The following is a 15,992-nucleotide window of genomic DNA, read 5'->3' as shown; positions in this document are numbered from 1 at the left end:
TCAATTAAGTATTACATAACTGGAAACAATTAAATTTATCAGTATCAACCATTCTTCACATTTTTCTTAAACGTTTTGCAGCCAAATTATACAATGCTGTTGATTACTTTGAAAATCTGCAGGTTGACTCATACTAGAAAAGTGTGTAAAGTCATTATTTTTTGTTTATATTATGAAATGTTTCAATTTTAACTAATTTTTCTCATCCAAGCCAGAGAAGGCAATGGCACCCCACTCCAGTACTCTTGCCTGGAAAATCCCATGGATGGAGGAGCCTGGTAGGCTGCAGTCCATGGGGTCGCTAAGAGTCAGACACGACTGAGCGACTTCACTTTCACTTTTCACTTTCCTGCATTGGAGAAGGAAATGGCAACCCACTCCAGTGTTCTTGCCTGGAGAATCCCAGGGATGGGGGAGCCTGGTAGCTGCCGTCTATGGGGTCACACAAAGTTAGACACGACTGAAGTGACTTAGCAGCAGCATGGACAGCAGCTTCAATTCTTGCCAGGGCTCCCCTGCAGATCTCCAACTTGCCTATTTAGTCTCTAGAATCACATAAACCAATTTCTTGCAATAAATCTCCCCAATACCTCTCTCCTATTATGTGGTAAAGCAGTAGATATTAGTCACATTCAGAATATATGCCGGTGGTGTCATTAAACATTGGATACACGTATGACAGAAAAAGAAAGAGAGAGATGAGAGAAAGAGATGCACTCTCTTCATCAACAATTTTCCACTTTAATTCTTCTCCCATCGGGGCTGCCAGAAAACAACAAAATAATCACGTTTTTTTTTAACCTTCTTTGGCATTGTCTCCACATACTCTCATGTCTTTGGGCAAAATATTAGTATCAGCAACAAAAGCACAGCCAGCTATCCTATTGCATATTTGGATGAGCTGTTCCAAATAACTAAATTTATGAACTCATATGAAGGGGTCCATTTACAGAAATAGCATTCAGAGCCCTGCCATCTGGATAGAGACCCTTTGCAGAGAGACTCAACAGATACCACAGAAAATTAACAAAAATATCCCAAATGGTAGAATTTCCCAATAAGAATTAGTCTATCTATGCAATGGAAACTTATCAAGCCGTTAGAAAATAATATGCCAGAAAAAATTAAATAAGATAAACCAACTGCAATATTTTTAAGGCTGATTCAGAATATTTGAGACAGTAGTTCAGAGCTCAAAGTGAAATCACTCAGTCATGTCCGACTCTTTGCGACCCCATGGACTGTAGCCTACTAGGCTCCTCCATCCATGGGATTCTCCAGGCAAGAGTACTGGAGAGGGTTGCCATTTCCTTTTCCAGGGGATCTTCCCAACCCAGGGATTGAACCCAGGTTTCCTGCATTGTAGGCAGATGCTTTAATGTCTGAGCCACCGGGGAAGTACTTTCAGAGCTCAAATTTTTATGTAAATAGACCCTGGTTCAATCACATGTAACGAGTACATCCTTGGTCCATGTATGTAAACCCCCCGAGCCTCCCTTCTCACCTGTCCAGGTCAATATAGTGAATGAAAGGGTGGAAAGTGCTGAACAGTGAACAATCAGTGTCAACTAAATCTAGCTATCCTTTGTGAATGTACATCTTTGTGCACTTTACATCTATACACACACAGATATGAAAGTACTACATAAAATATAGCTATATATAATGTATATATGCACACAGAGAGTGAGGTATACATGTACTAATTAAACACATAAAATTATTTTCTTGAGATTCCCTTGGACAGCAAGGAGATCAAACCAGTCAATTCTAAAGAATATCAACCCTGGGAGGTGGGTCATAGAGGATCCTGCTGTGATGTATGTCGGAGAGTATTTTGCCTATATTCTCCTCTAGGAGTTTTACAGTCTCTGGTCTTATGTTTAGATCTTTACTCCATTTTGAGTTTATTTTTGTGTATGGTGTTAGAAAGTGTTCTAGTTTCATTCTTTTACAAGTGGTTGGCCAGTTTTCCCAGTACTACTTGTTAAAGAGATTGTCTTTAATCCATTGTATATTCTTGCCTCCTTTGTCAAAGATAAGGTGTCCATATGTGCATGGATTTATCTCTGGGCTTTCTGTTTTGTTCCATTGATCTATATTTCTGTCTTTGTGCCAGTACCATACTGTCTTGATGACTGTGGCTTTGTAATAGAGCCTGAAGTCAGGCAGGTTGATTCCTCCAGTTCCATTCTTCTTTCTCAAGATTGCTTTGGCTATTCGAGGTTTTTTGTATTTCCATACAAATTGTGAAATTATTTGTTCTAGCTCTGTGAAGAATACCGTTGGTAGCTTGATAGGGATTGCACTGAATCTATTAATTGCCTTGGGGAGTATACTCATTTTCACTATATTGATTCTTCCAATCCATGAACATGGTATATTTCTCCATCTATTAGTGTCCTCTTTGATTTCTTTCACCAGTGTTTTATAGTTTTCTATATATAGGTCTTTAGTTTCTTTAGGTAGATATATTCCTAAGTATTTTATTCTTTTCATTGCAATGGTGAATGGAATTGTTTCCTTAATTTCTCTTTCTGTTTTCTCATTATTAGTGTATAGTAATGCAAGGGATTTCTGTGTGTTGATTTTATATCCTGCAACTTTACTATATTCATTGATTAGTTCTAGTAATTTTCTGGTGGAGTCTTTAGGGTTTTCTATGTAAAGGATCATGTCATCTGCAAACAGTGAGAGTTTTACTTCTTCTCTTCCAATTTGGATTCTTTTTATTTCTTTTTTTGCTCTGATTGCTGTGGCCAAAACTTCCAAAACTATGCTGATGTATAGAACAGTCTTTTGGACTCTGTGGGAGAGGGAGAGGGTGGGATGATTTGGGAGAATGGCATTGAAACATGTATAATATCATGTATGAAATGAGTCGCCAGTCCAGGTTCGATGCACAATACTGGATGCTTGGGGCTGCTGCACTGGGATGACCCAGAGGGATGGTATGGGGAGGAAGGAAGGAGGAGGGTTCAGGATGGGGAACACATGTATACCTGTGATGGATTCATTTTGATATATGGCAAAACCAATACAATATTGTAAAGTTAAAAAATAAAATAAATTAAAAAAAAAAGAAGAATATCAATCCTGAATACTCATTGGAATGACTGATGCTGAAGCTGAAGTTCCAAAACTTTGGCCACTTGATGTGAAGAGCCGATTCACTGGAAAAGACCCTGATGCTGGGAAAGATTGAGGGCAAGAAGAGAAAGGGGTGACACAGGATAAGATGGTTGGATGGAGTCACCGACTCAATGGACACGAATTTGAGCAAACTTCGGGAGATAGTGAAGGACAGGGAAGGCTGGCAAGCTGTAGTTCATGGGGTCGCAGAGAGTTGGGCATGACTCGGTGACTGAACAACAGCAATAATTTTCATTTTATACTGAATACCATATGTGAATCTCTTGTGAATTCATTTCACTCAGTCAAGTAAATATTTATTGAAGTACCTTCAATGATCCAGGCACAAAATACTAAGTAAAGGAGAAAAGATGGTAAACATAATTGCTTTTTACTATTTTGGGTATTTTCCAAGTTTTCTGTCATGAGTTTAAATTACTTTTGAAATATAAAATTTTTTTTAATTTTTTAAATTTTAATTTTTAAAATAACTTATTTATTTATTTTTGGCTATGCTGGTTCTTTGTTGCTGTGTGCAGGCTCTCTCTAGTTTTTCGAGTAGGCACTACTCTCTAGTTGCGGTGCACGGACTTCTCACTGCAGTGGATTCTCTTGTTGCAGAGCCCAGGCTCTAGGGCACACAGGCTTCAGCAGTTGTAGCACGTGGGCTCAGCAGTTGTAGCTCCTGGGCTCTAGAACACAGGCTCAATAATTGTGGCCCACAGGCTTAGCTGCCCCTAGGCATGTGGGATCTGCCCAGACCAGGGATCAAACCTGTGTCTCCTGCACTGACAGGCGGATTCTTTACCTATGAACCACCAGGGAAACGCTAATTTATTTTTTTATTGGAGGATATTTTTAAGGACAATGCAACTTACAAAAGAACATAAAAGTTGTTCTTTCTAAAGGCATATGTAGAGAAAAGAAACATCAAAAAAATAACTACAAGGCACTGGTCCCATCCGGGATGAGAGCAGGTTGCCCTGAGCCTGTTTCCATTACACTTGGAATGGCTATTTCTCCTCCGAGAGCTTAAGCCCCAAACTTCCTTCCACAGGCCCTGGGCAAGTCCTCCTGTTACTTCAGCATGCTCACATGATTGCAGCCCCTTTCGTAACAGCCTTCAGAGTCACATGGATAGATTTCCTCTGGCCATAACGCTTCCTGGAAATGTTTTCCAGCAGGATCTTTGCCTTAACAGGAGCTGCTTCATCCTTGTGGAAGACTGTGTGTGTGTGTGTGTGTGTGTGTGTGTGTGTGTGTGTGTAACTCAATTACCCATTCCACCCCTTTCTCTTTCTGGCTGAAAGAGGAATTGTAAGCTACATGGTCTGTCTGGCTCTCCTATCATAGGCACCCTCCGTGTCCTCAATTTCTGTCTTTGTGAAAGCAGCACAATAAATGGCCACCCTGCTCATATAAAATACATTAACAGTTATTAAGGGCATTTAGAAATGCAAACATACCATTCTGATATGAAAGTGTTTAAACTGTATGAAGTGACTGTGAGCACATCTCCTTCCAAGGCATTTTCCTTTGGGGCCATTGCTTGCATATTTTACAAAAAGAAGGATAATACCTGGACCAATTTCAAATAGTTATTACGAAGAGCATCTAGAATGTTATTTTAAGCTACTGGAAAATTATCCTCTTGAAAAAAAGTGTCAGCTTAGCGGTTATCGATAGTAATTTGAAATACACAGGATGTCAGGGTGAACTATGTACTTCCGTCCTTACAGATAAAATATACTACATGAGTTCAAAGCATTTACTCAAATGCCTCTCCTGAGAGGCTAACAGGGCGGCTGCTGCTCGAACATTCACTGCGCTAGATGCAGAGAACCTGAGGAGATTGTGGCTCTGCTGGAAGATGAAGGACTCCCAGCTCCCCCACCATGGCCAGCTCCCCGCGTTCTCATCCATCTCTCCAAGGGCTGTGGGGGCGCTGCTTACTCGCTGCAGTTTTATAAACAGCAGGCAGTGAGCCACTGTTGCCACATATGCTCATGCCTACCAAAAGATAAATACTTTAACTCTTAAGCTTCAGAGAATAGAGAACCTGGATAAACGCCAAGAAAGAAGGAAATTAGGTCACTGGGCACCCAGAGAAATGAATTCACAGAAAAACAAGCTCCAGTTTATCCTCTAAGCTCCAGATGCTGACTCTCTATGGTGATATCACACATGTCCCTTGGTTGGGACACTGCTGAGACCAGCACAGAGAGTATTCATCAATATGCATTATTTATTGCCAAAGGTAAGTTGTCGATTCCATTTATGCCTTATTTCTGTTGCTTTCCCTTGGTGAATGCAGCTCATGCCAGAATTAATCACTCCATTCCCCGTGGTTTCGCGGCAGGTCTTTTGCACCTCACTCTGTGTGTGCTGTCACCAGTGTGCATCAGCTACACGTGATCTGTTCTCCTCCCTGACAGCACCCCCACACCAGTGGGCAGCATGAGACATACCGTGCGGGCAGACCCAGAGCACTGCACTGTGCTCACTTCAAAAGCACACTGTTATTGGGATAACCTTGAAACCACTTTTTTTTTTCTTTTTCATTTAAAAAAATATTCAAAAAAGATCAGCAAGGATTTAGAAGAACTGAACACTATCATCAGCCAACTGGATCAAATTTACATTTTTAGAACACCCATAATAACAGCAGAAGAAGCCTTCTTTTCAAGCATTCATAGAACATTCACCAAGACAGAACACATCCTGGGTCATAAAGTTCACCATGACAAACACAAAGGAACTGAAATCATAAAAAGAATGTGCTCTGACCACAAAGTAATTAATCTAAGAATTAACAGAAACATATAAAGAATACACAAATATTGGAAATTAAACAAAACACATATGAATAATCCATATGTGAAAGGATGAATCTCCAGAGAGATGAGAAAATATTTCAAGCTGAAGGAAAATATAAATATAGCCCAGCTACATCTGTGGGATGCAGCTAAAGCAGTCCTTGTAAGAAAATGTTTAACGTTAAATGCTTATATTAGAAAAAAGGTTCCAGATCAATAATCCAAGAAATTAGAGGGAAAAGGAACAAAATAAAGCCAAAGCTTTAAAAAAAAAAAAAGTCACAGTTCTATAGCTATTACTATCTTAGTTAGGATCTACAAAAATTCCTTTAAAGAATATTTCCAACACCAGGATTCTTGTGAAGCATAAGGAGGTGTTTATAAAGTTTACAGAGAAAGCTTTCCAGTTGAAACATTCAATGTGCAGAACACATACAGAACCCCCTGTGTGTGAGGCATTTTCCCAGGCACAGGAAGGATGAAACGGAAATGAAAAAGTCACGTTTCCTGCTCTCACAGGTTTTCACTATAATGTGAGACCAGAAATTAAAACCTGAAGCAGAAGTTTAAAGAAAGAAAGTGAAGTCACTCAGTCGTGTCTGACTCTTTGCGACCCCATGGACTGTAACCTATCAGGCTCCTCCATCCATGGGATTCTCCAAGCAGGAATACTGAAGTGGGTTGCCACTTCCTTCTCCAGGAGATCTTCCCAACCCAGGGATTGAACCCGGGTCTCCCACACTATAGGCAGACACTTAACCGTCTGAGCCACCAGGGAAGTCCAAAACAGGATGGAAACAATTAAACCAATGTGCAGGGTGGAGTACTGAGATCAGTAAAGTCTATGATGACTAGTTTTCTTGAAACTCACTGTTTGTACTATATTTCAAGAATTTTATTTTTAAGAAATCTATTTGTATGTAAAACTTAAAAGTCACCAAGCTAAATTCACCTCTAATACTATTTCTACACAAGAGAACTGACAGAGATGAGGTGAGTATCATTCAGTTCAGTTCAGTCGCTCATTCGTGTTCGACTCTTTGCGACCCCATGAATCGCAGCACGCCAGGCCTCCCTGTCCATCACCAACTCCCGGAGTTCACTCAAACTCATGTCCATCGAGTATCATTAGTCCCATTTAAATGAGTGGAATGGAGACCTAGAAACAGTATCCTATTACTAAACTTTACCAAGTAAAGCTATTACCAAGCTTTAGTAACAGTTTCAAAGATACAGACACTGAGATTCCAACAAAGCAAGGAGCAGCCAGTCATCAAGGGAGGATAGCCTCTGGCCCTCCCAAGCCCCCGCTTCTCCTTTAGAACATTCCTTCTCTGGCCTAGGGAAGATGAAGTCTCTGAGAGAAGCAGGACATCACCTCCTATGGGGGGACATTCAGTGATGGAGCAATTCCACCTGATCCTCCAGCTTATCTGACCATGTGTAGGAAGCCAGGCCTCATGAACCATAGACTGTGGGATTATTTACTATATGCAACCCTTAGCCAGGGACATCCTGTTAAGAACAGTCAACAGATATAGATAGGGTAATGATTGATTACGTCACTGATAATCTATTTTATTTCACTCTTGCAGTAACCATTCAAGGTGTGCCTTGTTAGACCCATTTTAAAGACAAGAAAACTCTAGAGTCAGTAACTTAAGTGACATGCCACATGGTTTAGCCCAGGACCAGGCGAGGGATCCCAAGGCTGGCAGACCTGTGTCTGTATCACACAGCAGTTCTGCTGTGACTGTGTGGTTTCTGTCATCTGGCACTGATTCCACAGGCTCTGCAGTAGGAACTGAGGAGGGCTTCCTACAGGGTTGGCCCTTAACTGACCACTGTGAGGCCTCAGAACAGAAGGGGAACAAAGAAGTGTTGGAGGAATGGCTAATTATTCTTTTGGAACAATGTGGTGTTTCTGCAAATGTGTCCTTGTGGGCCTAAAAGAGTTAATGCACACACACAAAGACACATGCACACAAACAAAGACACATACACACAAGTCTGAACAGTGGTGAAATCTGCACCAAAGTCTTCTGCCCTTGAAATCCATTGTGTAACTTTTAAGGGGATTATTCATTGGGAGGACTGATGCTGAAGCTGAAACTCCAATACTCTGACCACCTGATGCGTAGAGCCGACTCTCTGGAAAAGACCCTGATGCTGGGGAAAACTAAAGGTAAAAGGAGAAGGGGGCAGCAGAGGATGAGATGGCATCACCAACTCAAAGGACATGAGTTTGAGCTAACTCTGGGAGATGGTGAAGGACAGGGAAGCCTGGCACACTGCAGTCCATGGGGCTGCAAAGAGTCAGGCATGACTTAGCAACTGAATAAGAGGATTATCACTATTATTTGTTAAGATACATGACTAGGGCACCAAACTTTTAATTCTACTTGGCAGGTCTTGACATGAATTTTGGAATCACACAATACAAGTAATAGAGAAAAACTCAAATGGTCTTCCAGGAAAAAAAAAAAAGCCAGGTTAGGGCTAATTGTGCGGGATCAGTCTTTTAACAGTCTTAGAGCTATTTATTCTGTGGAGAACTCTGTGGGACTTTTTTTTTTCCCTTTTGATGTGGACCATTTCATTTTGTGAGCCTTTTTCCAACTCAGTGTATTTTATAATGATATCCATCATGTCTGTTTGTCAGTTTATGGCAGCTTAAAAAATCGCCTCAAGGCCAGTAATGAGAAGAAATCTTTCCCACTTCTTCTAGATTGTTTTATGTGCTTCACAGTTTTCTGCACCAAATAATAAAAAATAACATTGCTTTCCAAACTGTCCTTTATCTCGCCTCTCTTTTTCTTCCTTTAATCCTTTACGGTCTATTTCCTTTCGCTTTACTATGTTTATTCTACTGTGGTCTTGTTCATAATTAACAAGATGTAAGAGATAAGAATATATCCTCAAAAGAGAATGTTTTCCAAAGGCCTCGTTTCAGCTAAGCTTTAATCCAACATAAAGCAAAGTATCCAGAGTTTTCAATATATATTCTCTCCCTCCCTCCACTCCACTCCCTTCCTCTTTCCCTCTATGTATCAATAAATAGATAGGTCTATATATGTATGTGTGTGTGTATATATAAATAATCTTCGACAAGATAGTCCACAGTTTAAGAACTGTTCTTTGAAATGGAGAAATCAATAGAGCAGCTAGGGATAAGGGCGGACACTTAGAAGAGTTCTGAAGAAACTGCTAGCTAACTTTAATATGGAAAGAAACTTACAATTGCCTCAGTTCAATTATATTAGCACCTGGAAGTGCCAATGAGTCTCAGAAAGGTCAACTGTTTCTGGTTTTGTTAGAAATATATTGGTGATGGTCACCGGAACTTGAAAATTTTCTAGGATGGCATGTCTTATACTCTTTTTTTTTCCCCACCTCAAATTACTGCCTATCTAAAATATCAAGTTGTTGCTTGTGTTGCTAATTCCATGTTTGGGTTAGTAACTCAGTCATGTCCGACTCTTTGCGACCCTATGGACTGTAGCCCACCAAGCTCTCCTGTCCATGGGATTTCCCAAGCATGAATACTGGAGTGGGTTTCCATTCCGTTCTCCAGGGATCTTCCTGACCCAGGGATCAAACCCAGGTCTTCTGCCACTACTGCTTTGCAGGCAGATTCTTTACCATTTGAGCCACCAGGGGGTAATTCTATCCTTGGATTACCATTTAGCAGTGCCTGGCATTTCCAAAACATTATTTTCTGCCATTCTACCATGAAAAAGCTTAAGCCTACTGGAGTCAGGAAGCAGGTAATAAGTTATTTCAAGATAAACATTTTCTGAAGTATAGTCCTAGATCTTCCCTTTCATGAGAATTAGCTAAATTTGCATGCTTTGTTATCTGTTGCTTCTTGATTACTCACAACTTTACAAGGATGTCTGCATAATCAGCCTTTCATAAGTAAGAATGGTGAATAAGCAAAATTTACCTTCATCTGACCTCAATTCATGTTTGCTTGAAGGAGTGAATGAACAGTAAATAGATGAACAGATTTGAAAAACAGGGAGATGGACAGTTGGACATATAGATAAAACAGGTTTGACTATTCTGGGAAGCTGTATATATACACATACACATATATAAATATGTATAATATTTCTTAGTCCAGTCTGATGGGACAAATGATTATAAACTGGGTGGCTTAAACAAAAAGCACTTATTTCTTACAGTTCTGGAGGATAGAGGTCCAAGATCAAGATGGCGGCAGACCCAGTGTCTGCTAAGAGCTTGAGTTCTGGTTTGCAGATGGCCATCTTCTCATTATGTCCTCACGTGGTGGGAAGAGAACTGGCCAGCTCTCTGGCCTCTTACAAAGCATTAATGCCACTCATAAGGGCTCCACCTTCTTCACCTAATCGCCTGCCAAAGGTCCTATCTCCAAATACCATCACACTGGAATTAAAGTTTCAACACAGGAATTTTAAGGGACACAGTTACGTATTATTATAATACAAATCTGAGTTGACCAGAAAGTTCATTTGGGTTTTTCCATGTTATAGAAAAACCCAAATGGAACTTTTGTTGTATTACAATATAATACAACATAATGCCATGTGAACCATGTGCTTTAACTCTCCACTCTCAAACATTTTGTGAAAACTGAGGCTGCTTAGTGATTCTTGTATCTGCTCATCATAAGTCAGTACTTCTTGGCCTTCTCTCTTTTTCCTCCACTTTCTTTCACTGATATTAGCCACACATACACAAAAATTACTATTCATGTATTTTGTCCTGTTCAGTAAAAAGTAAATGTGCCTATCCAAAGGAAAACTCTGTGCATGTATATGGTTGTGTTTTTTAATGAGAAGCTGTGGCGGATGGGTGCCAGGTTCCCTCGAGAACATCAGTCACTGCTATGTGGAAACAGTGATTACAAGCCAGGAGTGGGCCACACACTGCCCATGGCAGTGGGACATGACAACCCCCTCTGTTACATGTGTCTTCTTAGAGCAAAAAACGGAGCTTCTAGGCAGCTTAGGACTTTAAAAGACCACACATCCAACAGTGATTTACCATGCTTGAGGCTGCCGTCTCCTCCTGGATTCAGGCCTTTCTGGTGGTAGCGATGCAGTCATTACATGGGGGTAACTGGCCCCTCTGCCCCTCCATGCCCTGCAAGCACATGAAACCTGACTCACTCTTCACAAAATCACCCTGGCTAAGGAGTTCCTAGTGGATCCCAAAGGACTCACAGGTGTTAATAGAGAAAAAGTCTGCATAGTGGGCAAAGGTGAAGCAATTATTGTTCTGAACTTTCAGTGTTATGCCCTAGGGGATGCTTCAAAAGTGGGTTTCATGGGCTCTCCTCACACTTTCTAAAACAAACAATATTTCATTTATGTATTGATTCATAGGGTCAGAATAACAGCAATATGCTCTTAAAGGTATTTGTATTTTAGGTTGCCTCTAGATAAAAGCAATTATATACCTTTGGGATAAGAATAATACACTATTAAAGCCATCACTGAGAATCAATTATACACCAGACATTATTTACTATGGACTGAATGTTTGTGTCCCCCCAAATTCACATGCTGGAACTCTAACCCCAAATGTTATGGTACCTGAAGGTGAAGCCTTTGGAACATAAATGGGGTTAGATGACGTCATGAGGGTGGCAGGCTCTCATGATGGGATTCATGCCCTTATAAAAGGTGATCTCTCTCTTTCTGTCTCGGTTTAACCCAACCAATATATAATAATCTGTTACCACAGCCTGAAATCACTAAGACACCGTTCTAAAGCAGTTTAATTCTCACAATGAAAGAAGCAAGGAAACTGAGGCACAAGTAACATAATTTACACATGCAAAGTCAAAGGGCTGTTAGGTACCAGAGCCAAGATTCAGAGAACATGCATGATTTTAAAGCAAGTAAGTGTTGGGAAGGAGCACTAAAAGGGACTCTAGGTTGGATGTCATAGGCACTGAGACAGAGCTGTGCATGCAGTTTTATGGAGAATGCTCTTGGAACAACAGGCTTCCCTGGTGGTTCAGTGGTAAAGAATCTTTCTGCCAATGCAGGAGACATGGGTTTGATCCCTGGGTCAGGAAGACCCCTTGAAGAAGAAAATGGAACCCAATCCAGTGTTCTTGCCTGGGAAATCTCATGGACAGAGGAGCATGGTAGGCTACAATCCATGGGTCACAAAAATCCATGGGTCATATACGGCTTAGCAACTACACAACAAATCTGGAACAACAGGTGTAACTGAGTGTAAGAAGCAGAAGTAGGAAGAGGGAGAGACTGAACAGGACAGTCCCATCAGAGGTCCCAGCCTATGTGATGAACAGCACTAGTGCTAAGAAGACCTTCTGAAGACGGCCCAAACTGAGGGAAAGTAGCCAGGGTGACAGCCCCCCGCCCTCTGCTGACCCCTCACTGGATGTAGGCTGTCTCCAGGAATGGGGTATACTCTCTGGAGTGGGGCAGTATCTTTTAGGTGAGGGCAGAGCTTGGAGGGGAACACAGCTGGGAGCCATCAGCTGCCAAAAATCCCAGAGTGTGGAAAGAAAGAGCCTTCTGTTGGTGAAGGAGTAACCCTGGTGGAACAGTACAGTGTCACCTGCAGGTGGGGCCATAAAATGGGAAATTTTACCAAATCAAAAGAGATGAAGGGTAAGTGTTCCTTGAGAAATGCTGAAAGATCTTATATCTAATGGAAGAGATGGGTTTAAAAAGGCAAGAAGAGTGATGAGGCTTACAAGGAGAGGAACATCTTGTGCAAATAACCTGTGAACTGGTAAGGAGAATTGGAACTGAGGAACTGAAAGAGCCTGTGCGATTTTAGTAAAAAGCAGAGTGGGTACCTGGTGTGGAAGGGGACCAGGCAATGCAGAGCTTTCAGGCTCAACAGGAAACAAAGAGGATAGAAGCATAAACTAAAGTAAATTTGAGCATTGTGTGTATGAGCGCCCACCTGATTTACTTTGAAAAGGGAAGCGGAGGATTTATTATTTAACGCGACTGGATTAGACTGCACTGGGAAACCGACCCAAATAAAATAAAAAGAATAAATTAGAACACTAAAAACATGGAGAAGCACCAGAAGAGAACTGAAAAGAACTGAACCTGTAAAGATTGAAGGAAAGAATGATCAACTGTGAACTGTTTTTCCTATTCGTGTTCAGAGCTTCTTGGCATCACATTTAACAAGCCAGAGGCCTGGAATCTAAGCTCACACCAATAGAGAGACAAAATCTTAGATCATCTTCTCTAACCATTGCCAACTCCTACTATAAAAAACTAAATCAGCATTTCTTAGAGTAGCTAGTTTTGAAAGACATAGGATGAATTGTTCTCTAGGGCCTGTTTAAGAATTTGGAAAAAATATAAGGCAATTTAAAAAGCAATAAGCCATTTTACTCAGCAGTCTGGCCATCTAAAAATGCATTCAGCTCCAGCTCTCAATTTTGTCTCCTGCATCTTTGATCTTCATCTCTAAGAAATAACATTGTGATGCTTCTCTCCAAATGAATGTTACTGGAAGTGTCCATAGTGGGAAAGAATAAATTGGAAAATGCATATAAGCTTCTTTGTAGACTTCCTGGTGGCTGGTTAGTTTAACTTGCACACTTGAAAAACCATTTACCTGTATCCAAAACCTTAGTGCAAGACAATATGCAGTAAGTTTCTGCTCTTAGTAAGGCGTAAAATTACAAAATGTACTAATACTTATAATCCAAGAATAACTGTTAGCATTAAAATTTTAATTTGATATTTAATTTGGTGTTAATTTCATTTTATGACTACAAACACTGTTTCTCAGTCATAATACTCTCCATTTCCAATTAAACATTGATTTATAATTTTTAATTGTTTGCCATACAGTTGTAAATTCTGCAAACTTAAAAATAATATTTTCAGATTTCTATAGATATATTGAAAAATTTTAAGACACTTGGATATAATTTTTTCATCTAGAGTAAGCCTAAATAAAATATCTAAGATGAATACATTAAATATCATGTTGTAAATATTCTGGTTCACAGAAAAAATTACAGATTATAATGTTAACAAAGACAAGGAGGATAATTTTAATAAATTGAATACAGAGAAAGATTTGAATCCTTTCCCAAATTCTATTAAAATGAGAGCAAAGATACTGTTAGACATTGAAACATAAGAACAAAGGAAAAAGGACAATTATGTTTTGGAAGCTGAGAAACAGAAGAACAAGTGTTTGTTAACTTGGCTCAGTTGAGAAAGCTGAATCTTAAGTCATCATTAGGGAAAATGGAGACATATAGAATTTACATCCAGAATCCTCAAATTACCAGGACACAGCATGAAAGGATGAGGATGAAAGCAGGAAAACAGTCTAAAATGCTGCTGAAGAAAAAAGATGGGTGCCAGACCTGTAGCACACATTCACAGTAAGACCCACACTTCATGTTCTCTGAGAAGGAAAGACTACACACTGGAAGAAGAAATCTTAAATTCAAAACTATCATCCTCCTGTGACAGTCAAAAGGAGACAATACAGCCAGGAAACAAGGACAGTATGTAAAATAAAACATTCACATAGGGAAGCCATCCCAAAGAACACTGGAGCAAATTAAAAATATGACAGTAGAACCGTAAGATCCAGCAATCCCACTCCTAGGCATATATCTGGAGAAAATCGTAATTTGAAAAGATAAATGCACCCCAATGTTCACTGCAGCACTATTCACAATAGCCAAGACACGGAAGCAACCTAAGTGTCCATGGACAGAGGAATGGATAAAGAAGATGTGGTACATACATACAATGGACTATTACTCGGGCATAAAAGAATGAAACAATGCCACTTGCAGCAACATGGATGTATCATACTAAGTGAAGTAATTCAGAGAAAGAAAATATCATATGATAGCACTTACACGTGGAATCTAATTTTTAAAACAACACAAATGAACTTATTTACAAAACAGAAACAGACTCACAGATCTTAAAACCAAATGTACAGTTACCAAAGGGGAAATGCGGTGGAGCTTGGTATGAACACACACACACACACTACTGTATAGCTATATAAGATAGATAACCAGCAAGGACCTACTGTTTAGCACAGGGAACTCTACTCAGTATTCTGTGATAACCTATATGGGGAAAGAATTTTAAAAAGAATGAATATATGTATATGTATAATTGAATCACTGTCTATACACCTGAAATGAACACAATATTGTAAATCAATTATACTCCAATAAAATTAATCTTAAAATATATGATACAGACTTTCCTGGTGGTCCAGCAGTGAAGACCTCACTTTCTAAAGCACAGTTTGATTCCTGGTTGGGAAGCTAAGATCCCACATGATTCATGGCCAAAAAACCAAAACATAAAACAGAAGTGGTATTTAGCAAATTCAATAAAGACTTTAAAAAACGGCCCACATTAAAAATATATTTTTTTAAAAATAAAAAATATGTAATAGTAGAAATGAAAAACTCAACAGAAAATTTGGAAATTTGGTTGAGGCAACCTTTCAGCAATTAGAATTACTCAGTAGGGAAATAACAGGAAGAGTAATTAGAAAGAGAAGGTGTTCAGGAGGTCTAACATGCACAGGAGTGCCAGAAAGAGGAAAAAATTGAGGGAAACACCAGAGGTAAAGTACTTGTTTACATGCAAAAAACAAGAACACTTCCTACATCTGGAGGACAGGTGTTGCCAGATTAAAAGTGTATAATCTGAGAGTAGAGACTCAGGTCAAGGCATATTACTGCAAACCTTTGCAACACTGAGGGGAGAAAAATGGAAGAATCAACAGGTTTGCAGAAAGGGAAAACAAACAAAACCAAAGATGCACTGCCCACAAAGAAAAATCACTGGATGGTCATATACAAAGTTTTAAGAATTTAAGTATGATTCTAACTTTTCAATGACAAGACTGCAGGTTAAAAGCAATAAAACAATGTCTTCAAAATTATCAAGGAAAATAAATTCCAGCATATTTTTATGACCAGCTTATGATCAATCAGTTAACTTTAAAAGTAGAATAAAGATACTTTTAGTCTACATGATCTCAAGAATTTTCCTT

Source organism: Bos mutus, chromosome 18 (assembly GCF_027580195.1).
Source record: "Bos mutus isolate GX-2022 chromosome 18, NWIPB_WYAK_1.1, whole genome shotgun sequence".
Lineage (NCBI taxonomy): Eukaryota > Metazoa > Chordata > Mammalia > Artiodactyla > Bovidae > Bos > Bos mutus.
Note: the sequence above shows the minus strand (reverse complement) of the source record.